A 21913-nucleotide genomic window follows, 5' to 3' on the forward strand; every position below is an offset into this window, starting at 1 on the left:
TCGGCTTAACAAATTTCAACCTGTTTTGGCAGTATTAGCCCTGCCTGCAATCTTATGCTTTGGAAGACAATAAGGGTCATTTACAAAAACACCCGACGAGGATTTGAACCCATGCATGCAGAGCACAATGGATTAGCAGTCCATCGCCTTAACCACTCGGCCACCTCGTCAACTTATTTTCATTTTTTTTCTTTGGTTAGTTTCCAGCTGTTTTATAACCAAACCTGATCCCTAAAAAGTGTTTTACAAATTTTGAGAAGTGTCAGTAATATGTATTCTAAATTTATTTTCCCTTATTTAAAATCAAATCTTTTCTTGTTTATAAAAATGTCATTAAATGGCATGCAAAAACTAGATGAGTGTATATATAGGTCTACTAGAACACATCTACAAAAAAAAAACATTTGTAGTAATAGTTCCATGCAAACATTTTCTAGAAGGTTTATCATTTACACAAGTTTTTAGAGTTCTGCTCCTCTAATCGGCTTAACAAATTTCAACCTGTTTTGGCAGTATTAGCCCTGCCTGCAATCTTGGGCTTTGGAAGACAATAAGGGTCATTTACAAAAACAACCGACGAGGATGGGATTTGAACCCATGCATGCAGAGCACAATGGATTAGCAGTCCATCGCCTTAACCACTCGGCCACCTCGTCAACTTATTTTCATTTTTTTTCTTTGGTTAGTTTCCAGCTGTTTTATAACTAAACCTGAGCCCTAAAAAGTGTTTTACAAATTTTGAGAAGTGTCAGTAATATGTATTCTAAATTTATTTTCCCTTATTTAAAATCAAATCTTTTCTTGTTTATAAAAATGTCATTAAATGGCATGCAAAAACTAGATGAGTGTATATATAGGTCTACTAGAACACATCTACAAAAAAAAACATTTGTAGTAATAGTTCCATGCAAACATTTTCTAGAAGGTTTATCATTTACACAAGTTTTTAGAGTTCTGCTCCTCTAATCGGCTTAACAAATTTCAACCTGTTTTGGCAGTATTAGCCCTGCCTGCAATCTTAAGCTTTGGAAGACAATAAGGGTCATTTACAAAAACACCCGACGAGGATTTGAACCCATGCATGCAGAGCACAATGGATTAGCAGTCCATCGCCTTAACCACTCGGCCACCTCGTCAACTTATTTTCATTTTTTTTCTTTGGTTAGTTTCCAGCTGTTTTATAACCAAACCTGATCCCTAAAAAGTGTTTTACAAATTTTGAGAAGTGTCAGTAATATGTATTCTAAATTTATTTTCCCTTATTTAAAATCAAATCTTTTCTTGTTTATAAAAATGTCATTAAATGGCATGCAAAAACTAGATGAGTGTATATATAGGTCTACTAGAACACATCTACAAAAAAAAACATTTGTAGTAATAGTTCCATGCAAACATTTTCTAGAAGGTTTATCATTTACACAAGTTTTTAGAGTTCTGCTCCTCTAATCGGCTTAACAAATTTCAACCTGTTTTGGCAGTATTAGCCCTGCCTGCAATCTTGGGCTTTGGAAGACAATAAGGGTCATTTACAAAAACACCCGACGAGGATGGGATTTGAACCCATGCATGCAGAGCACAATGGATTAGCAGTCCATCGCCTTAACCACTCGGCCACCTCGTCAACTTATTTTCATTTTTTTTCTTTGGTTAGTTTCCAGCTGTTTTATAACCAAACCTGATCCCTAAAAAGTGTTTTACAAATTTTGAGAAGTGTCAGTAATATGTATTCTAAATTTATTTTCCCTTATTTAAAATCAAATCTTTTCTTGTTTATAAAAATGTCATTAAATGGCATGCAAAAACTAGATGAGTGTATATATAGGTCTACTAGAACACATCTACAAAAAAAAAACATTTGTAGTAATAGTTCCATGCAAACATTTTCTAGAAGGTTTATCATTTACACAAGTTTTTAGAGTTCTGCTCCTCTAATCGGCTTAACAAATTTCAACCTGTTTTGGCAGTATTAGCCCTGCCTGCAATCTTGGGCTTTGGAAGACAATAAGGGTCATTTACAAAAACAACCGACGAGGATGGGATTTGAACCCATGCATGCAGAGCACAATGGATTAGCAGTCCATCACCTTAACCACTCGGCCACCTCGTCAACTTATTTTCATTTTTTTTCTTTGGTTAGTTTCCAGCTGTTTTATAACTAAACCTGAGCCCTAAAAAGTGTTTTACAAATTTTGAGAAGTGTCAGTAATATGTATTCTAAATTTATTTTCCCTTATTTAAAATCAAATCTTTTCTTGTTTATAAAAATGTCATTAAATGGCATGCAAGAACTAGATGAGTGTATATATAGGTCTACTAGAACACATCTACAAAAAAAAACATTTGTAGTAATAGTTCCATGCAAACATTTTCTAGAAGGTTTATCATTTACACAAGTTTTTAGAGTTCTGCTCCTCTAATCGGCTTAACAAATTTCAACCTGTTTTGGCAGTATTAGCCCTGCCTGCAATCTTGGGCTTTGGAAGACAATAATGGTCATTTACAAAAACACCCGACGAGGATGGGATGCAGAGCACAATGGATTAGCAGTCCATCGCCTTAACCACTCGGCCACCTCGTCAACTTATTTTCATTTTTTTCTTTGGTTAGTTTCCAGCTGTTTTATAACCAAACCTGATCCCTAAAAAGTGTTTTACAAATTTTGAGAAGTGTCAGTAATATGTATTCTAAATTTATTTTCCCTTATTTAAAATCAAATCTTTTCTTGTTTATAAAAATGTCATTAAATGGCATGCAAGAAGTAGATGAGTGTATATATAGGTCTACTAGAACACATCTACAAAAAAAAACATTTGTAGTAATAGTTCCATGCAAACATTTTCTAGAAGGTTTATCATTTACACAAGTTTTTAGAGTTCTGCTCCTCTAATCGGCTTAACAAATTTCAACCTGTTTTGGCAGTATTAGCCCTGCCTGCAATCTTGGGCTTTGGAAGACAATAAGGGTCATTTACAAAAACACCCGACGAGGATGGGATTTGAACCCATGCATGCAGAGCACAATGGATTAGCAGTCCATCGCCTTAACCACTCGGCCACCTCGTCAACTTATTTTCATTTTTTTTCTTTGGTTAGTTTCCAGCTGTTTTATAACCAAACCTGATCCCTAAAAAGTGTTTTACAAATTTTGAGAAGTGTCAGTAATATGTATTCTAAATTTATTTTCCCTTATTTAAAATCAAATCTTTTCTTGTTTATAAAAATGTCATTAAATGGCATGCAAAAACTAGGTCTACTAGAACACATCTACAAAAAAAAACATTTGTAGTAATAGTTCCATGCAAAAATTTTCTAGAAGGTTTATCATTTACACAAGTTTTTAGAGTTCTGCTCCTCTAATCGGCTTAACAAATTTCAACCTGTTTTGGCAGTATTAGCCCTGCCTGCAATCTTATGCTTTGGAAGACAATAAGGGTCATTTACAAAAACACCCGACGAGGATTTGAACCCATGCATGCAGAGCACAATGGATTAGCAGTCCATCGCCTTAACCACTCGGCCACCTCGTCAACTTATTTTCATTTTTTTTCTTTGGTTAGTTTCCAGCTGTTTTATAACCAAACCTGATCCCTAAAAAGTGTTTTACAAATTTTGAGAAGTGTCAGTAATATGTATTCTAAATTTATTTTCCCTTATTTAAAATCAAATCTTTTCTTGTTTATAAAAATGTCATTAAATGGCATGCAAAAACTAGATGAGTGTATATATAGGTCTACTAGAACACATCTACAAAAAAAAAACATTTGTAGTAATAGTTCCATGCAAACATTTTCTAGAAGGTTTATCATTTACACAAGTTTTTAGAGTTCTGCTCCTCTAATCGGCTTAACAAATTTCAACCTGTTTTGGCAGTATTAGCCCTGCCTGCAATCTTGGGCTTTGGAAGACAATAAGGGTCATTTACAAAAACAACCGACGAGGATGGGATTTGAACCCATGCATGCAGAGCACAATGGATTAGCAGTCCATCGCCTTAACCACTCGGCCACCTCGTCAACTTATTTTCATTTTTTTTCTTTGGTTAGTTTCCAGCTGTTTTATAACTAAACCTGAGCCCTAAAAAGTGTTTTACAAATTTTGAGAAGTGTCAGTAATATGTATTCTAAATTTATTTTCCCTTATTTAAAATCAAATCTTTTCTTGTTTATAAAAATGTCATTAAATGGCATGCAAAAACTAGATGAGTGTATATATAGGTCTACTAGAACACATCTACAAAAAAAAACATTTGTAGTAATAGTTCCATGCAAACATTTTCTAGAAGGTTTATCATTTACACAAGTTTTTAGAGTTCTGCTCCTCTAATCGGCTTAACAAATTTCAACCTGTTTTGGCAGTATTAGCCCTGCCTGCAATCTTAAGCTTTGGAAGACAATAAGGGTCATTTACAAAAACACCCGACGAGGATTTGAACCCATGCATGCAGAGCACAATGGATTAGCAGTCCATCGCCTTAACCACTCGGCCACCTCGTCAACTTATTTTCATTTTTTTTCTTTGGTTAGTTTCCAGCTGTTTTATAACCAAACCTGATCCCTAAAAAGTGTTTTACAAATTTTGAGAAGTGTCAGTAATATGTATTCTAAATTTATTTTCCCTTATTTAAAATCAAATCTTTTCTTGTTTATAAAAATGTCATTAAATGGCATGCAAAAACTAGATGAGTGTATATATAGGTCTACTAGAACACATCTACAAAAAAAAACATTTGTAGTAATAGTTCCATGCAAACATTTTCTAGAAGGTTTATCATTTACACAAGTTTTTAGAGTTCTGCTCCTCTAATCGGCTTAACAAATTTCAACCTGTTTTGGCAGTATTAGCCCTGCCTGCAATCTTGGGCTTTGGAAGACAATAAGGGTCATTTACAAAAACACCCGACGAGGATGGGATTTGAACCCATGCATGCAGAGCACAATGGATTAGCAGTCCATCGCCTTAACCACTCGGCCACCTCGTCAACTTATTTTCATTTTTTTTCTTTGGTTAGTTTCCAGCTGTTTTATAACCAAACCTGATCCCTAAAAAGTGTTTTACAAATTTTGAGAAGTGTCAGTAATATGTATTCTAAATTTATTTTCCCTTATTTAAAATCAAATCTTTTCTTGTTTATAAAAATGTCATTAAATGGCATGCAAAAACTAGATGAGTGTATATATAGGTCTACTAGAACACATCTACAAAAAAAAAACATTTGTAGTAATAGTTCCATGCAAACATTTTCTAGAAGGTTTATCATTTACACAAGTTTTTAGAGTTCTGCTCCTCTAATCGGCTTAACAAATTTCAACCTGTTTTGGCAGTATTAGCCCTGCCTGCAATCTTGGGCTTTGGAAGACAATAAGGGTCATTTACAAAAACAACCGACGAGGATGGGATTTGAACCCATGCATGCAGAGCACAATGGATTAGCAGTCCATCGCCTTAACCACTCGGCCACCTCGTCAACTTATTTTCATTTTTTTTCTTTGGTTAGTTTCCAGCTGTTTTATAACTAAACCTGAGCCCTAAAAAGTGTTTTACAAATTTTGAGAAGTGTCAGTAATATGTATTCTAAATTTATTTTCCCTTATTTAAAATCAAATCTTTTCTTGTTTATAAAAATGTCATTAAATGGCATGCAAAAACTAGATGAGTGTATATATAGGTCTACTAGAACACATCTACAAAAAAAAACATTTGTAGTAATAGTTCCATGCAAACATTTTCTAGAAGGTTTATCATTTACACAAGTTTTTAGAGTTCTGCTCCTCTAATCGGCTTAACAAATTTCAACCTGTTTTGGCAGTATTAGCCCTGCCTGCAATCTTGGGCTTTGGAAGACAATAAGGGTCATTTACAAAAACACCCGACGAGGATGGGATTTGAACCCATGCATGCAGAGCACAATGGATTAGCAGTCCATCGCCTTAACCACTCGGCCACCTCGTCAACTTATTTTCATTTTTTTTCTTTGGTTAGTTTCCAGCTGTTTTATAACCAAACCTGATCCCTAAAAAGTGTTTTACAAATTTTGAGAAGTGTCAGTAATATGTATTCTAAATTTATTTTCCCTTATTTAAAATCAAATCTTTTCTTGTTTATAAAAATGTCATTAAATGGCATGCAAGAACTAGATGAGTGTATATATAGGTCTACTAGAACACATCTACAAAAAAAAACATTTGTAGTAATAGTTCCATGCAAACATTTTCTAGAAGGTTTATCATTTACACAAGTTTTTAGAGTTCTGCTCCTCTAATCGGCTTAACAAATTTCAACCTGTTTTGGCAGTATTAGCCCTGCCTGCAATCTTGGGCTTTGGAAGACAATAATGGTCATTTACAAAAACACCCGACGAGGATGGGATTTGAACCCATGCATGCAGAGCACAATGGATTAGCTGTCCATCGCCTTAACCACTTGGCCACCTCGTCAACTTATTTTCATTTTTTTTTTCTTTGGTTAGTTTCCAGCTGTTTTATAACCAAACCTGATCCCTAAAAAGTGTTTTACAAATTTTGAGAAGTGTCAGTAATATGTATTCTAAATTTATTTTCCCTTATTTAAAATCAAATCTATTCTTGTTTATAAAAATGTCATTAAATGGCATGCAAGAACTAGATGAGTGTATATATAGGTCTACTAGAACACATCTACAAAAAAAACATTTGTAGTAATAGTTCCATGCAAACATGGAAACAAGGTTTATCATTTATACATGTTTTTAGAGTTCTGCTCCTCTAATCGGCTTAACAAATTTCAACCTGTTTTGGCAGTATTAGCCCTGCCTGCAATCTTGGGCTTTGGAAGACAATAAGGGTCATTTACAAAAACACCCGACGAGGATGGGATTTGAACCCATGCATGCAGAGCACAATGGATTAGCTGTCCATCGCCTTAACCACTTGGCCACCTCGTCAACTTATTTTCATTTTTTTTTTCTTTGGTTAGTTTCCAGCTGTTTTATAACCAAACCTGATCCCTAAAAAGTGTTTTACAAATTTTGAGAAGTGTCAGTAATATGTATTCTAAATTTATTTTCCCTTATTTAAAATCAAATCTTTTCTTGTTTATAAAAATGTCATTAAATGGCATGCAAGAACTAGATGAGTGTATATATAGGTCTACTAGAACACATCTACAAAAAAAACATTTGTAGTAATAGTTCCATGCAAACATTTTCTAGAAGGTTTATCATTTACACAAGTTTTTAGAGTTCTGCTCCTCTAATCGGCTTAACAAATTTCAACCTGTTTTGGCAGTATTAGCCCTGCCTGCAATCTTGGGCTTTGGAAGACAATAAGGGTCATTTACAAAAACACCAGACGAGGATGGGATGCAGAGCACAATGGATTAGCTGTCCATCGCCTTAACCACTTGGCCACCTCATCAACTTATTTTCATTTTTTTTTTTCTTTGGTTAGTTTCCAGCTGTTTTATAACCAAACCTGATCCCTAAAAAGTGTTTTACAAATTTTGAGAAGTGTCAGTAATATGTATTCTAAATTTATTTTCCCTTATTTAAAATCAAATCTATTCTTGTTTATAAAAATGTCATTAAATGGCATGCAAGAACTAGATGAGTGTATATATAGGTCTACTAGAACACATCTACAAAAAAAACATTTGTAGTAATAGTTCCATGCAAACATTTTCTAGAAGGTTTATCATTTACACAAGTTTTTAGAGTTCTGCTCCTCTAATCGGCTTAACAAATTTCAACCTGTTTTGGCAGTATTAGCCCTGCCTGCAATCTTGGGCTTTGGAAGACAATAAGGGTCATTTACAAAAACACCCAACGAGGATGGGATGCAGAGCACAATGGATTAGCAGTCCATCGCCTTAACCACTCGGCCACCTCGTCACCTTATTTTCATTTTTTTCTTTGGTTAGTTTCCAGCTATTTTATAACCAAACCTGATCCCTAAAAAGTGTTTTACAAATTTTGAGAAGTGTCAGTAATATGTATTCTAAATTTATTTTCCCTTATTTAAAATCAAATCTTTTCTTGTTTATAAAAATGTCATTAAATGGCATGCAAGAACTAGATGAGTGTATATATAGGTCTACTAGAACACATCTACAAAAAAAACATTTGTAGTAATAGTTCCATGCAAACATTTTCTAGAAGGTTTATCATTTACACAAGTTTTTAGAGTTCTGCTCCTCTAATCGGCTTAACAAATTTCAACCTGTTTTGGCAGTATTAGCCCTGCCTGCAATCTTGGGCTTTGGAAGACAATAAGGGTCATTTACAAAAACACCCGACGAGGATGGGATTTGAACCCATGCATGCAGAGCACAATGGATTAGCTGTCCATCGCCTTAACCACTTGGCCACCTCGTCAACTTATTTTCATTTTTTTTTTCTTTGGTTAGTTTCCAGCTGTTTTATAACCAAACGTGAACCCTAAAAAGTGTTTTACAAATTTTGAGAAGTGTCAGTAATATGTATTCTAAATTTATTTTCCCTTATTTAAAATCAAATCTTTTCTTGTTTATAAAAATGTCATTAAATGGCATGCAAGAACTAGATGAGTGTATATATAGGTCTACTAGAACACATCTACAAAAAAAACATTTGTAGTAATAGTTCCATGCAAACATTTTCTAGAAGGTTTATCATTTACACAAGTTTTTAGAGTTCTGCTCCTCTAATCGGCTTAACAAATTTCAACCTGTTTTGGCAGTATTAGCCCTGCCTGCAATCTTGGGCTTTGGAAGACAATAAGGGTCATTTACAAAAACACCCGACGAGGATGGGATTTGAACCCATGCATGCAGAGCACAATGGATTAGCAGTCCATCGCCTTAACCACTCGGCCACCTCGTCAACTTATTTTCATTTTTTTTCTTTGGTTAGTTTCCAGCTGTTTTATAACCAAACCTGATCCCTAAAAAGTGTTTTACAAATTTTGAGAAGTGTCAGTAATATGTATTCTAAATTTATTTTCCCTTATTTAAAATCAAATCTTTTCTTGTTTATAAAAATGTCATTAAATGGCATGCAAAAACTAGATGAGTGTATATATAGGTCTACTAGAACACATCTACAAAAAAAAACATTTGTAGTAATAGTTCCATGCAAACATTTTCTAGAAGGTTTATCATTTACACAAGTTTTTAGAGTTCTGCTCCTCTAATCGGCTTAACAAATTTCAACCTGTTTTGGCAGTATTAGCCCTGCCTGCAATCTTAAGCTTTGGAAGACAATAAGGGTCATTTACAAAAACACCCGACGAGGATTTGAACCCATGCATGCAGAGCACAATGGATTAGCAGTCCATCGCCTTAACCACTCGGCCACCTCGTCAACTTATTTTCATTTTTTTTCTTTGGTTAGTTTCCAGCTGTTTTATAACCAAACCTGATCCCTAAAAAGTGTTTTACAAATTTTGAGAAGTGTCAGTAATATGTATTCTAAATTTTTTTTCCCTTATTTAAAATCAAATCTTTTCTTGTTTATAAAAATGTCATTAAATGGCATGCAAAAACTAGATGAGTGTATATATAGGTCTACTAGAACACATCTACAAAAAAAAACATTTGTAGTAATAGTTCCATGCAAACATTTTCTAGAAGGTTTATCATTTACACAAGCTTTTAGAGTTCTGCTCCTCTAATCGGCTTAACAAATTTCAACCTGTTTTGGCAGTATTAGCCCTGCCTGCAATCTTGGGCTTTGGAAGACAATAAGGGTCATTTACAAAAACACCCGACGAGGATGGGATTTGAACCCACGCATGCAGAGCACAATGGATTAGCAGTCCATCGCCTTAACCACTCGGCCACCTCGTCAACTTATTTTCATTTTTTTTCTTTGGTTAGTTTCCAGCTGTTTTATAACCAAACCTGATCCCTAAAAAGTGTTTTACAAATTTTGAGAAGTGTCAGTAATATGTATTCTAAATTTTTTTTCCCTTATTTAAAATCAAATCTTTTCTTGTTTATAAAAATGTCATTAAATGGCATGCAAAAACTAGATGAGTGTATATATAGGTCTACTAGAACACATCTACAAAAAAAACATTTGTAGTAATAGTTCCATGCAAACATTTTCTAGAAGGTTTATCATTTACACAAGTTTTTAGAGTTCTGCTCCTCTAATCGGCTTAACAAATTTCAACCTGTTTTGGCAGTATTAGCCCTGCCTGCAATCTTGGGCTTTGGAAGACAATAAGGGTCATTTACAAAAACAACCGACGAGGATGGGATTTGAACCCATGCATGCAGAGCACAATGGATTAGCAGTCCATCGCCTTAACCACTCGGCCACCTCGTCAACTTATTTTCATTTTTTTTCTTTGGTTAGTTTCCAGCTGTTTTATAACTAAACCTGAGCCCTAAAAAGTGTTTTACAAATTTTGAGAAGTGTCAGTAATATGTATTCTAAATTTATTTTCCCTTATTTAAAATCAAATCTTTTCTTGTTTATAAAAATGTCATTAAATGGCATGCAAAAACTAGATGAGTGTATATATAGGTCTACTAGAACACATCTACAAAAAAAAACATTTGTAGTAATAGTTCCATGCAAACATTTTCTAGAAGGTTTATCATTTACACAAGTTTTTAGAGTTCTGCTCCTCTAATCGGCTTAACAAATTTCAACCTGTTTTGGCAGTATTAGCCCTGCCTGCAATCTTGGGCTTTGGAAGACAATAAGGGTCATTTACAAAAACACCCGACGAGGATGGGATTTGAACCCATGCATGCAGAGCACAATGGATTAGCAGTCCATCGCCTTAACCACTCGGCCACCTCGTCAACTTATTTTCATTTTTTTTCTTTGGTTAGTTTCCAGCTGTTTTATAACCAAACCTGATCCCTAAAAAGTGTTTTACAAATTTTGAGAAGTGTCAGTAATATGTATTCTAAATTTTTTTTCCCTTATTTAAAATCAAATCTTTTCTTGTTTATAAAAATGTCATTAAATGGCATGCAAAAACTAGATGAGTGTATATATAGGTCTACTAGAACACATCTACAAAAAAAAACATTTGTAGTAATAGTTCCATGCAAACATTTTCTAGAAGGTTTATCATTTACACAAGCTTTTAGAGTTCTGCTCCTCTAATCGGCTTAACAAATTTCAACCTGTTTTGGCAGTATTAGCCCTGCCTGCAATCTTGGGCTTTGGAAGACAATAAGGGTCATTTACAAAAACACCCGACGAGGATGGGATTTGAACCCACGCATGCAGAGCACAATGGATTAGCAGTCCATCGCCTTAACCACTCGGCCACCTCGTCAACTTATTTTCATTTTTTTTCTTTGGTTAGTTTCCAGCTGTTTTATAACCAAACCTGATCCCTAAAAAGTGTTTTACAAATTTTGAGAAGTGTCAGTAATATGTATTCTAAATTTTTTTTCCCTTATTTAAAATCAAATCTTTTCTTGTTTATAAAAATGTCATTAAATGGCATGCAAAAACTAGATGAGTGTATATATAGGTCTACTAGAACACATCTACAAAAAAAAACATTTGTAGTAATAGTTCCATGCAAACATTTTCTAGAAGGTTTATCATTTACACAAGTTTTTAGAGTTCTGCTCCTCTAATCGGCTTAACAAATTTCAACCTGTTTTGGCAGTATTAGCCCTGCCTGCAATCTTGGGCTTTGGAAGACAATAAGGGTCATTTACAAAAACAACCGACGAGGATGGGATTTGAACCCATGCATGCAGAGCACAATGGATTAGCAGTCCATCGCCTTAACCACTCGGCCACCTCGTCAACTTATTTTCATTTTTTTTCTTTGGTTAGTTTCCAGCTGTTTTATAACTAAACCTGAGCCCTAAAAAGTGTTTTACAAATTTTGAGAAGTGTCAGTAATATGTATTCTAAATTTATTTTCCCTTATTTAAAATCAAATCTTTTCTTGTTTATAAAAATGTCATTAAATGGCATGCAAGAACTAGATGAGTGTATATATAGGTCTACTAGAACACATCTACAAAAAAAAACATTTGTAGTAATAGTTCCATGCAAACATTTTCTAGAAGGTTTATCATTTACACAAGTTTTTAGAGTTCTGCTCCTCTAATCGGCTTAACAAATTTCAACCTGTTTTGGCAGTATTAGCCCTGCCTGCAATCTTGGGCTTTGGAAGACAATAAGGGTCATTTACAAAAACACCCGACGAGGATGGGATTTGAACCCATGCATGCAGAGCACAATGGATTAGCAGTCCATCGCCTTAACCACTCGGCCACCTCGTCAACTTACTTTCATTTTTTTCTTTGGTTAGTTTCCAGCTGTTTTATAACCAAACCTGATCCCTAAAAAGTGTTTTACAAATTTTGAGAAGTGTCAGTAATATGTATTCTAAATTTATTTTCCCTTATTTAAAATCAAATCTATTCTTGTTTATAAAAATGTCATTAAATGGCATGCAAGAACTAGATGAGTGTATATATAGGTCTACTAGAACACATCTACAAAAAAAAACATTTGTAGTAATAGTTCCATGCAAACATTTTCTAGAAGGTTTATCATTTACACAAGTTTTTAGAGTTCTGCTCCTCTAATCGGCTTAACAAATTTCAACCTGTTTGGGCAGTATTAGCCCTGCCTGCAATCTTGGGCTTTGGAAGACAATAAGGGTCATTTCCAAAAACACCCGACGAGGATGGGATTTGAACCCATGCATGCAGAGCACAATGGATTAGCAGTCCATCGCCTTAACCACTCGGCCACCTCGTCAACTTATTTTCATTTTTTTCTTTGGTTAGTTTCCAGCTGTTTTATAACCAAACCTGATCCCTAAAAAGTGTTTTACAAATTTTGAGAAGTGTCAGTAATATGTATTCTAAATTTATTTTCCCTTATTTAAAATCAAATCTTTTCTTGTTTATAAAAATGTCATTAAATGGCATGCAAGAACTAGATGAGTGTATATATAGGTCTACTAGAACACATCTACAAAAAAAACATTTGTAGTAATAGTTCCATGCAAACATTTTCTAGAAGGTTTATCATTTACACAAGTTTTTAGAGTTCTGCTCCTCTAATCGGCTTAACAAATTTCAACCTGTTTTGGCAGTATTAGCCCTGCCTGCAATCTTGGGCTTTGGAAGACAATAAGGGTCATTTACAAAAACACCAGACGAGGATGGGATGCAGAGCACAATGGATTAGCAGTCCATCGCCTTAACCACTCGGCCACCTCGTCAACTTATTTTCATTTTTTTCTTTGGTTAGTTTCCAGCTGTTTTATAACCAAACCTGATCCCTAAAAAGTGTTTTACAAATTTTGAGAAGTGTCAGTAATATGTATTCTAAATTTATTTTCCCTTATTTAAAATCAAATCTTTTCTTGTTTATAAAAATGTCATTAAATGGCATGCAAGAACTAGATGAGTGTATATATAGGTCTACTAGAACACATCTACAAAAAAAAATTTGTAGTAATAGTTCCATGCAAACATTTTCTAGAAGGTTTATCATTTACACAAGTTTTTAGAGTTCTGCTCCTCTAATCGGCTTAACAAATTTCAACCTGTTTTGGCAGTATTAGCCCTGCCTGCAATCTTGGGCTTTGGAAGACAATAATGCACATTTACAAAAACACCCGACGAGGATGGGATTTGAACCCATGCATGCAGAGCACAATGGATTAGCTGTCCATCGCCTTAACCACTTGGCCACCTCATCAACTTATTTTCATTTTTTTTTTCTTTGGTTAGTTTCCAGCTGTTTTATAACCAAACCTGATCCATAAAAAGTGTTTTACAAATTTTGAGAAGTGTCAGTAATATGTATTCTAAATTTATTTTCCCTTATTTAAAATCAAATCTATTCTTGTTTATAAAAATGTCATTAAATGGCATGCAAGAACTAGATGAGTGTATATATAGGTCTACTAGAACACATCTACAAAAAAAACATTTGTAGTAATAGTTCCATGCAAACATGGAAACAAGGTTTATCATTTACACATGTTTTTAGAGTTCTGCTCCTCTAATCGGCTTAACAAATTTCAACCTGTTTTGGCAGTATTAGCCCTGCCTGCAATCTTGGGCTTTGGAAGACAATAAGGGTCATTTACAAAAACACCCGACGAGGATGGGATTTGAACCCATGCATGCAGAGCACAATGGTTTAGCAGTCCATCACCTTAACCACTCGGCCACCTCGTCAACTTATTTTTTAATTTTTTTCTTTGGTTAGTTTCCAGCTGTTTTATAACCAAACCTGATCCCTAAAAAGTGTTTTACAAATTTTGAGAAGTGTCAGTAATATGTATTCTAAATTTATTTTCCCTTATTTAAAATCAAATCTTTTCTTGTTTATAAAAATGTCATTAAATGGCATGCAAGAACTAGATGAGTGTATATATAGGTCTACTAGAACACATCTACAAAAAAAAACATTTGTAGTAATAGTTCCATGCAAACATTTTCTAGAAGGTTTATCATTTACACAAGTTTTTAGAGTTCTGCTCCTCTAATCGGCTTAACAAATTTCAACCTGTTTTGGCAGTATTAGCCCTGCCTGCAATCTTGGGCTTTGGAAGACAATAAGGGTCATTTACAAAAACACCCGACGAGGATGGGATTTGAACCCATGCATGCAGAGCACAATGGATTAGCAGTCCATCGCCTTAACCACTCGGCCACCTCGTCAACTTATTTTCATTTTTTTTCTTTGGTTAGTTTCCAGCTGTTTTATAACCAAACCTGATCCCTAAAAAGTGTTTTACAAATTTTGAGAAGTGTCAGTAATATGTATTCTAAATTTATTTTCCCTTATTTAAAATCAAATCTTTTCTTGTTTATAAAAATGTCATTAAATGGCATGCAAGAACTAGATGAGTGTATATATAGGTCTACTAGAACACATCTACAAAAAAAAACATTTGTAGTAATAGTTCCATGCAAACATTTTCTAGAAGGTTTATCATTTACACAAGTTTTTAGAGTTCTGCTCCTCTAATCGGCTTAACAAATTTCAACCTGTTTTGGCAGTATTAGCCCTGCCTGCAATCTTGGGCTTTGGAAGACAATAAGGGTCAATTACAAAAACACCCAACGAGGATGGGATGCAGAGCACAATGGATTAGCAGTCCATCGCCTTAACCACTCGGCCACCTCGTCAACTTATTTTCATTTTTTTTTCTTTGGTTAGTTTCCAGCTGTTTTATAACCAAACCTGATCCCTAAAAAGTGTTTTAAAAATTTTGAGAAGTGTCAGTAATATGTATTCTAAATTTATTTTCCCTTATTTAAAATCAAATATTTCCTTGTTTATAAAAATGTCATTAAATGGCATGCAAGTACTAGATGAGTGTATAAATAGGTCTACAAGAACACATCTACAAAAAAAAAAATTTCTTGTAATAGTTCCATGCAAACATTTTCTAGAAGGTTTATCATTTACACAAGTTTTTAGAGTTCTGCTCCTCTAATCGGCTTAACAAATTTCAACCTGTTTTGGCAGTATTAGCCCTGCCTGCAATCTTGGGCTTTGGAAGACAATAAGGGTCATTTACAAAAACACCCGACGAGGATGGAATTTGAACCCATGCATGCAGAGCACAATGGATTAGCAGTCCATCGCCTTAACCACTCGGCCACCTCGTCAACTTATTTTCATTTTTTTTCTTTGGTTAGTTTGCAGCTGTTTTATAACCAAACCTGATCCCTAAAAAGTGTTTTACAAATTTTGAGAAGTGTCAGTAATATGTATTCTAAATTTATTTTCCCTTATTTAAAATCAAATATTTCCTTGTTTATAAAAATGTCATTAAATGGCATGCAAGTACTAGATGAGTGTATAAATAGGTCTACAAGAACACATCTACAAAAAAAAAACATTTCTAGTAATAGTTCCATGCAAACATTTTCTAGAAGGTTTATCATTTACACAAGTTTTTAGAGTTCTGCTCCTCTAATCGGCTTAACAAATTTCAACCTGTTTTGGCAGTATTAGCCCTGCCTGCAATCTTGGGCTTTGGAAGACAATAAGGGTCAATTACAAAAACACCCAACGAGGATGGGATGCAGAGCACAATGGATTAGCAGTCCATCGCCTTAACCACTCGGCCACCTCGTCAACTTATTTTCATTTTTTTTTCTTTGGTTAGTTTCCAGCTGTTTTATAACCAAACCTGATCCCTAAAAAGTGTTTTAAAAATTTTGAGAAGTGTCAGTAATATGTATTCTAAATTTATTTTCCCTTATTTAAAATCAAATATTTCCTTGTTTATAAAAATGTCATTAAATGGCATGCAAGTACTAGATGAGTGTATAAATAGGTCTACAAGAACACATCTACAAAAAAAAAAATTTCTTGTAATAGTTCCATGCAAACATTTTCTAGAAGGTTTATCATTTACACAAGTTTTTAGAGTTCTGCTCCTCTAATCGGCTTAACAAATTTCAACCTGTTTTGGCAGTATTAGCCCTGCCTGCAATCTTGGGCTTTGGAAGACAATAAGGGTCATTTACAAAAACACCCGACGAGGATGGAATTTGAACCCATGCATGCAGAGCACAATGGATTAGCAGTCCATCGCCTTAACCACTCGGCCACCTCGTCAACTTATTTTCATTTTTTTTCTTTGGTTAGTTTGCAGCTGTTTTATAACCAAACCTGATCCCTAAAAAGTGTTTTACAAATTTTGAGAAGTGTCAGTAATATGTATTCTAAATTTATTTTCCCTTATTTAAAATCAAATATTTCCTTGTTTATAAAAATGTCATTAAATGGCATGCAAGTACTAGATGAGTGTATAAATAGGTCTACAAGAACACATCTACAAAAAAAAAACATTTCTAGTAATAGTTCCATGCAAACATTTTCTAGAAGGTTTATCATTTACACAAGTTTTTAGAGTTCTGCTCCTCTAATCGGCTTAACAAATTTCAACCTGTTTTGGCAGTATTAGCCCTGCCTGCAATCTTGGGCTTTGGAAGACAATAATGGTCATTTACAAAAACACCCGACGAGGATGGGATTTGAACCCATGCATGCAGAGCACAATGGATTAGCTGTCCATCGCCTTAACCACTCGGCCACCTCGTCAACTTATTTTCATTTTTTTTCTTTGGTTAGTTTGCAGCTGTTTTATAACCAAACCTGATCCCTAAAAAGTGTTTTACAAATTTTGAGAAGTGTCAGTAATATGTATTCTAAATTTATTTTCCCTTATTTAAAATCAAATATTTCCTTGTTTATAAAAATGTCATTAAATGGCATGCAAGTACTAGATGAGTGTATAAATAGGTCTACAAGAACACATCTACAAAAAAAAAACATTTCTAGTAATAGTTCCATGCAAACATTTTCTAGAAGGTTTATCATTTACACAAGTTTTTAGAGTTCTGCTCCTCTAATCGGCTTAACAAATTTCAACCTGTTTTGGCAGTATTAGCCCTGCCTGCAATCTTGGGCTTTGGAAGACAATAAGGGTCATTTACAAAAACACCCGACGAGGATGGGATTTGAACCCATGCATGCAGAGCACAATGGATTAGCAGTCCATCGCCTTAACCACTCGGCCACCTCGTCAACTTATTTTCATTTTTTTTCTTTGGTTAGTTTGCAGTTGTTTTATAACCAAACCTGATCCCTAAAAAGTGTTTTACAAATTTTGAGAAGTGTCAGTAATATGTATTCTAAATTTATTTTCCCTTATTTAAAATCAAATATTTCCTTGTTTATAAAAATGTCATTAAATGGCATGCAAGTACTAGATGAGTGTGTAAATAGGTCTACAAGAACACATCTACAAAAAAAAAACATTTCTAGTAATAGTTCCATGCAAACATTTTCTAGAAGGTTTATCATTTACACAAGTTTTTAGAGTTCTGCTCCTCTAATCGGCTTAACAAATTTCAACCTGTTTTGGCAGTATTAGCCCTGCCTGCAATCTTGGGCTTTGGAAGACAATAAGGGTCAATTACAAAAGCACCCAACGAGGATGGGATGCAGAGCACAATGGATTAGCAGTCCATCGCCTTAACCACTCGGCCACCTCGTCAACTTATTTTCATTTTTTTTCTTTGGATAGTTTGCAGCTGTTTTATAACCAAACCTGATCCCTAAAAAGTGTTTTACAAATTTTGAGAAGTGTCAGTAATATGTATTCTAAATTTATTTTCCCTTATTTAAAATCAAATCTTTTCTTGTTTATAAAAATGTCATTAAATGGCATGCAAGAACTAGATGAGTGTATATATAGGTCTACTAGAACACATCTACAAAAAAAACATTTGTAGTAATAGTTCCATGCAAACATTTTCTAGAAGGTTTATCATTTACACAAGTTTTTAGAGTTCTGCTCCTCTAATCGGCTTAACAAATTTCAACCTGTTTTGGCAGTATTAGCCCTGCCTGCAATCTTGGGCTTTGGAAGACAATAAGGGTCATTTACAAAAACACCCGACGAGGATGGGATGCAGAGCACAATGGATTAGCTGTCCATCGCCTTAACCACTTGGCCACCTCGTCAACTTATTTTCATTTTTTTTTTCTTTGGTTAGTTTCCAGCTGTTTTATAACCAAACCTGATCCCTAAAAAGTGTTTTACAAATTTTGAGAAGTGTCAGTAATATGTATTCTAAATTTATTTTCCCTTATTTAAAATCAAATCTATTCTTGTTTATAAAAATGTCATTAAATGGCATGCAAGAACTAGATGAGTGTATATATAGGTCTACTAGAACACATCTACAAAAAAAAACATTTGTAGTAATAGTTCCATGCAAACATTTTCTAGAAGGTTTATCATTTACACAAGTTTTTAGAGTTCTGCTCCTCTAATCGGCTTAACAAATTTCAACCTGTTTTGGCAGTATTAGCCCTGCCTGCAATCTTGGGCTTTGGAAGACAATAAGGGTCATTTACAAAAACACCCGACGAGGATGGGATGCAGAGCACAATGGATTAGCAGTCCATCGCCTTAACCACTCGGCCACCTCGTCAACTTATTTTCATTTTTTTCTTTGGTTAGTTTCCAGCTGTTTTATAACCAAACCTGATCCCTAAAAAGTGTTTTACAAATTTTGAGAAGTGTCAGTAATATGTATTCTAAATTTATTTTCCCTTATTTAAAATCAAATCTTTTCTTGTTTATAAAAATGTCATTAAATGGCATGCAAGAACTAGATGAGTGTATATATTGGTCTACTAGAACACATCTACAAAAAAAACCATTTGTAGTAATAGTTCCATGCAAACATTTTCTAGAAGGTTTATCATTTACACAAGTTTTTAGAGTTCTGCTCCTCTAATCGGCTTAACAAATTTCAACCTGTTTTGGCAGTATTAGCCCTGCCTGCAATCTTGGGCTTTGGAAGACAATAAGGGTCATTTACAAAAACACCCGACGAGGATGGGATTTGAACCCATGCATGCATAGCACAATGGATTAGCTGTCCATCGCCTTAACCACTCGGCCACCTCGTCAACTTATTTTCATTTTTTTTCTTTGGTTAGTTTCCAGCTGTTTTATAACCAAACCTGATCCCTAAAAAGTGTTTTACAAATTTTGAGAAGTGTCAGTAATATGTATTCTAAATTTATTTTCCCTTATTTAAAATCAAATCTTTTCTTGTTTATAAAAATGTCATTAAATGGCATGCAAGAACTAGATGAGTGTATATATAGGTCCACTAGAACACATCTACAAAAAAAAACATTTGTAGTAATAGTTCCATGCAAACATTTTCTAGAAGGTTTATCATTTACACAAGTTTTTAGAGTTCTGCTCCTCTAATCGGCTTAACAAATTTCAACCTGTTTTGGCAGTATTAGCCCTGCCTGCAATCTTGGGCTTTGGAAGACAATAAGGGTCATTTACAAAAACACCCGACGAGGATGGGATGCAGAGCACAATGGATTAGCAGTCCATCGCCTTAACCACTCGGCCACCTCGTCAACTTATTTTCATTTTTTTCTTTGGTTAGTTTCCAGCTGTTTTATAACCAAACCTGATCCCTAAAAAGTGTTTTACAAATTTTGAGAAGTGTCAGTAATATGTATTCTAAATTTATTTTCCCTTATTTAAAATCAAATCTTTTCTTGTTTATAAAAATGTCATTAAATGGCATGCAAGAACTAGATGAGTGTATATATAGGTCTACTAGAACACATCTACAAAAAAAACCATTTGTAGTAATAGTTCCATGCAAACATTTTCTAGAAGGTTTATCATTTACACAAGTTTTTAGAGTTCTGCTCCTCTAATCGGCTTAACAAATTTCAACCTGTTTTGGCAGTATTAGCCCTGCCTGCAATCTTGGGCTTTGGAAGACAATAAGGGTCATTTACAAAAACACCCGACGAGGATGGGATTTGAACCCATGCATGCAGAGCACAATGGATTAGCAGTCCATCGCCTTAACCACTCGGCCACCTCGTCAACTTACTTTCATTTTTTTCTTTCGTTAGTTTCCAGCTGTTTTATAACCAAACCTGATCCCTAAAAAGTGTTTTACAAATTTTGAGAAGTGTCAGTAATATGTATTCTAAATTTATTTTCCCTTATTTAAAATCAAATCTATTCTTGTTTATAAAAATGTCATTAAATGGCATGCAAGAACTAGATGAGTGTATATATAGGTCTACTAGAACACATCTACAAAAAAAACATTTGTAGTAATAGTTCCATGCAAACATGGAAACAAGGTTTATCATTTACACATGTTTTTAGAGTTCTGCTCCTCTAATCTGCTTAACAAATTTCAACCTGTTTTGGCAGTATTAGCCCTGCCTGCAATCTTGGGCTTTGGAAGACAATAATGGTCATTTACAAAAACACCCGACGAGGATGGGATTTGAACCCATCGCCTTAACCACTCGGCCACCTCGTCAACTTATTTTCATTTTTTTTCTTTGGTTAGTTTCCAGCTGTTTTATAACCAAACCTGATCCCTAAAAAGTGTTTTACAAATTTTGAGAAGTGTCAGTAATATGTATTCTAAATTTATTTTCCCTTATTTAAAATCAAATCTTTTCTTGTTTATAAAAATGTCATTAAATGGCATGCAAGAACTAGATGAGTGTATATATAGGTCTACTAGAACACATCTACAAAAAAAAACATTTGTAGTAATAGTTCCATGCAAACATTTTCTAGAAGGTTTATCATTTACACAAGTTTTTAGAGTTCTGCTCCTCTAATCGGCTTAACAAATTTCAACCTGTTTTGGCAGTATTAGCCCTGCCTGCAATCTTGGGCTTTGGAAGACAATAAGGGTCATTTACAAAAACACCCGACGAGGATGGGATTTGAACCCATGCATGCAGAGCACAATGGATTAGCAGTCCATCGCCTTAACCACTCGGCCACCTCGTCAACTTACTTTCATTTTTTTCTTTGGTTAGTTTCCAGCTGTTTTATAACCAAACCTGATCCCTAAAAAGTGTTTTACAAATTTTGAGAAGTGTCAGTAATATGTATTCTAAATTTATTTTCCCTTATTTAAAATCAAATCTATTCTTGTTTATAAAAATGTCATTAAATGGCATGCAAGAACTAGATGAGTGTATATATAGGTCTACTAGAACACATCTACAAAAAAAAACATTTGTAGTAATAGTTCCATGCAAACATTTTCTAGAAGGTTTATCATTTACACAAGTTTTTAGAGTTCTGCTCCTCTAATCGGCTTAACAAATTTCAACCTGTTTGGGCAGTATTAGCCCTGCCTGCAATCTTGGGCTTTGGAAGACAATAAGGGTCATTTCCAAAAACACCCGACGAGGATGGGATTTGAACCCATGCATGCAGAGCACAATGGATTAGCAGTCCATCGCCTTAACCACTCGGCCACCTCGTCAACTTATTTTCATTTTTTTCTTTGGTTAGTTTCCAGCTGTTTTATAACCAAACCTGATCCCTAAAAAGTGTTTTACAAATTTTGAGAAGTGTCAGTAATATGTATTCTAAATTTATTTTCCCTTA

At 34.4% G+C, this 21913-nt stretch overlaps 29 non-coding genes across 29 annotated transcripts; all 29 read right to left on the bottom strand.

Annotated features, from left to right (window-relative positions):
* Window positions 1–574: 574 nt before the first annotated feature.
* TRNAS-GCU (transfer RNA serine (anticodon GCU)) lies at window positions 575–656 on the bottom strand. Its single transcript has one exon. It is a non-coding gene; the product is annotated as a tRNA-Ser (tRNA).
* An 883-nt stretch (window positions 657–1539) lies between these two features.
* TRNAS-GCU (transfer RNA serine (anticodon GCU)) lies at window positions 1540–1621 on the bottom strand. The gene has a single exon. It is a non-coding gene; the product is annotated as a tRNA-Ser (tRNA).
* A 404-nt stretch (window positions 1622–2025) lies between these two features.
* Window positions 2026–2107, bottom strand: TRNAS-GCU (transfer RNA serine (anticodon GCU)). The gene has a single exon. It is a non-coding gene; the product is annotated as a tRNA-Ser (tRNA).
* Window positions 2108–2980: 873 nt separating this feature from the next.
* On the bottom strand, window positions 2981–3062 carry TRNAS-GCU (transfer RNA serine (anticodon GCU)). Its single transcript has one exon. It is a non-coding gene; the product is annotated as a tRNA-Ser (tRNA).
* Window positions 3063–3930: 868 nt separating this feature from the next.
* TRNAS-GCU (transfer RNA serine (anticodon GCU)) lies at window positions 3931–4012 on the bottom strand. Its single transcript has one exon. It is a non-coding gene; the product is annotated as a tRNA-Ser (tRNA).
* Window positions 4013–4895: 883 nt separating this feature from the next.
* TRNAS-GCU (transfer RNA serine (anticodon GCU)) lies at window positions 4896–4977 on the bottom strand. Its single transcript has one exon. It is a non-coding gene; the product is annotated as a tRNA-Ser (tRNA).
* A 404-nt stretch (window positions 4978–5381) lies between these two features.
* TRNAS-GCU (transfer RNA serine (anticodon GCU)) lies at window positions 5382–5463 on the bottom strand. Its single transcript has one exon. It is a non-coding gene; the product is annotated as a tRNA-Ser (tRNA).
* A 403-nt stretch (window positions 5464–5866) lies between these two features.
* On the bottom strand, window positions 5867–5948 carry TRNAS-GCU (transfer RNA serine (anticodon GCU)). Its single transcript has one exon. It is a non-coding gene; the product is annotated as a tRNA-Ser (tRNA).
* Window positions 5949–6351: 403 nt separating this feature from the next.
* Window positions 6352–6433, bottom strand: TRNAS-GCU (transfer RNA serine (anticodon GCU)). The gene has a single exon. It is a non-coding gene; the product is annotated as a tRNA-Ser (tRNA).
* A 403-nt stretch (window positions 6434–6836) lies between these two features.
* Window positions 6837–6918, bottom strand: TRNAS-GCU (transfer RNA serine (anticodon GCU)). The gene has a single exon. It is a non-coding gene; the product is annotated as a tRNA-Ser (tRNA).
* Window positions 6919–8264: 1346 nt separating this feature from the next.
* On the bottom strand, window positions 8265–8346 carry TRNAS-GCU (transfer RNA serine (anticodon GCU)). The gene has a single exon. It is a non-coding gene; the product is annotated as a tRNA-Ser (tRNA).
* Window positions 8347–8750: 404 nt separating this feature from the next.
* On the bottom strand, window positions 8751–8832 carry TRNAS-GCU (transfer RNA serine (anticodon GCU)). The gene has a single exon. It is a non-coding gene; the product is annotated as a tRNA-Ser (tRNA).
* An 883-nt stretch (window positions 8833–9715) lies between these two features.
* Window positions 9716–9797, bottom strand: TRNAS-GCU (transfer RNA serine (anticodon GCU)). Its single transcript has one exon. It is a non-coding gene; the product is annotated as a tRNA-Ser (tRNA).
* Window positions 9798–10199: 402 nt separating this feature from the next.
* On the bottom strand, window positions 10200–10281 carry TRNAS-GCU (transfer RNA serine (anticodon GCU)). The gene has a single exon. It is a non-coding gene; the product is annotated as a tRNA-Ser (tRNA).
* A 403-nt stretch (window positions 10282–10684) lies between these two features.
* Window positions 10685–10766, bottom strand: TRNAS-GCU (transfer RNA serine (anticodon GCU)). The gene has a single exon. It is a non-coding gene; the product is annotated as a tRNA-Ser (tRNA).
* Window positions 10767–11169: 403 nt separating this feature from the next.
* On the bottom strand, window positions 11170–11251 carry TRNAS-GCU (transfer RNA serine (anticodon GCU)). Its single transcript has one exon. It is a non-coding gene; the product is annotated as a tRNA-Ser (tRNA).
* Window positions 11252–11654: 403 nt separating this feature from the next.
* TRNAS-GCU (transfer RNA serine (anticodon GCU)) lies at window positions 11655–11736 on the bottom strand. Its single transcript has one exon. It is a non-coding gene; the product is annotated as a tRNA-Ser (tRNA).
* A 403-nt stretch (window positions 11737–12139) lies between these two features.
* TRNAS-GCU (transfer RNA serine (anticodon GCU)) lies at window positions 12140–12221 on the bottom strand. Its single transcript has one exon. It is a non-coding gene; the product is annotated as a tRNA-Ser (tRNA).
* A 402-nt stretch (window positions 12222–12623) lies between these two features.
* Window positions 12624–12705, bottom strand: TRNAS-GCU (transfer RNA serine (anticodon GCU)). The gene has a single exon. It is a non-coding gene; the product is annotated as a tRNA-Ser (tRNA).
* A 1354-nt stretch (window positions 12706–14059) lies between these two features.
* On the bottom strand, window positions 14060–14141 carry TRNAS-GCU (transfer RNA serine (anticodon GCU)). Its single transcript has one exon. It is a non-coding gene; the product is annotated as a tRNA-Ser (tRNA).
* A 404-nt stretch (window positions 14142–14545) lies between these two features.
* Window positions 14546–14627, bottom strand: TRNAS-GCU (transfer RNA serine (anticodon GCU)). The gene has a single exon. It is a non-coding gene; the product is annotated as a tRNA-Ser (tRNA).
* An 875-nt stretch (window positions 14628–15502) lies between these two features.
* TRNAS-GCU (transfer RNA serine (anticodon GCU)) lies at window positions 15503–15584 on the bottom strand. The gene has a single exon. It is a non-coding gene; the product is annotated as a tRNA-Ser (tRNA).
* Window positions 15585–16460: 876 nt separating this feature from the next.
* On the bottom strand, window positions 16461–16542 carry TRNAS-GCU (transfer RNA serine (anticodon GCU)). The gene has a single exon. It is a non-coding gene; the product is annotated as a tRNA-Ser (tRNA).
* Window positions 16543–16946: 404 nt separating this feature from the next.
* On the bottom strand, window positions 16947–17028 carry TRNAS-GCU (transfer RNA serine (anticodon GCU)). The gene has a single exon. It is a non-coding gene; the product is annotated as a tRNA-Ser (tRNA).
* A 404-nt stretch (window positions 17029–17432) lies between these two features.
* On the bottom strand, window positions 17433–17514 carry TRNAS-GCU (transfer RNA serine (anticodon GCU)). The gene has a single exon. It is a non-coding gene; the product is annotated as a tRNA-Ser (tRNA).
* Window positions 17515–19331: 1817 nt separating this feature from the next.
* TRNAS-GCU (transfer RNA serine (anticodon GCU)) lies at window positions 19332–19413 on the bottom strand. Its single transcript has one exon. It is a non-coding gene; the product is annotated as a tRNA-Ser (tRNA).
* An 873-nt stretch (window positions 19414–20286) lies between these two features.
* On the bottom strand, window positions 20287–20368 carry TRNAS-GCU (transfer RNA serine (anticodon GCU)). Its single transcript has one exon. It is a non-coding gene; the product is annotated as a tRNA-Ser (tRNA).
* Window positions 20369–21222: 854 nt separating this feature from the next.
* Window positions 21223–21304, bottom strand: TRNAS-GCU (transfer RNA serine (anticodon GCU)). Its single transcript has one exon. It is a non-coding gene; the product is annotated as a tRNA-Ser (tRNA).
* A 402-nt stretch (window positions 21305–21706) lies between these two features.
* On the bottom strand, window positions 21707–21788 carry TRNAS-GCU (transfer RNA serine (anticodon GCU)). The gene has a single exon. It is a non-coding gene; the product is annotated as a tRNA-Ser (tRNA).
* Between the last annotated feature and the right edge of the window lie 125 nt (window positions 21789–21913).

Source organism: Rhinoderma darwinii, unplaced genomic scaffold, assembly GCF_050947455.1.
Source record: "Rhinoderma darwinii isolate aRhiDar2 unplaced genomic scaffold, aRhiDar2.hap1 Scaffold_554, whole genome shotgun sequence".
Classification (NCBI taxonomy): domain Eukaryota; kingdom Metazoa; phylum Chordata; class Amphibia; order Anura; family Rhinodermatidae; genus Rhinoderma; species Rhinoderma darwinii.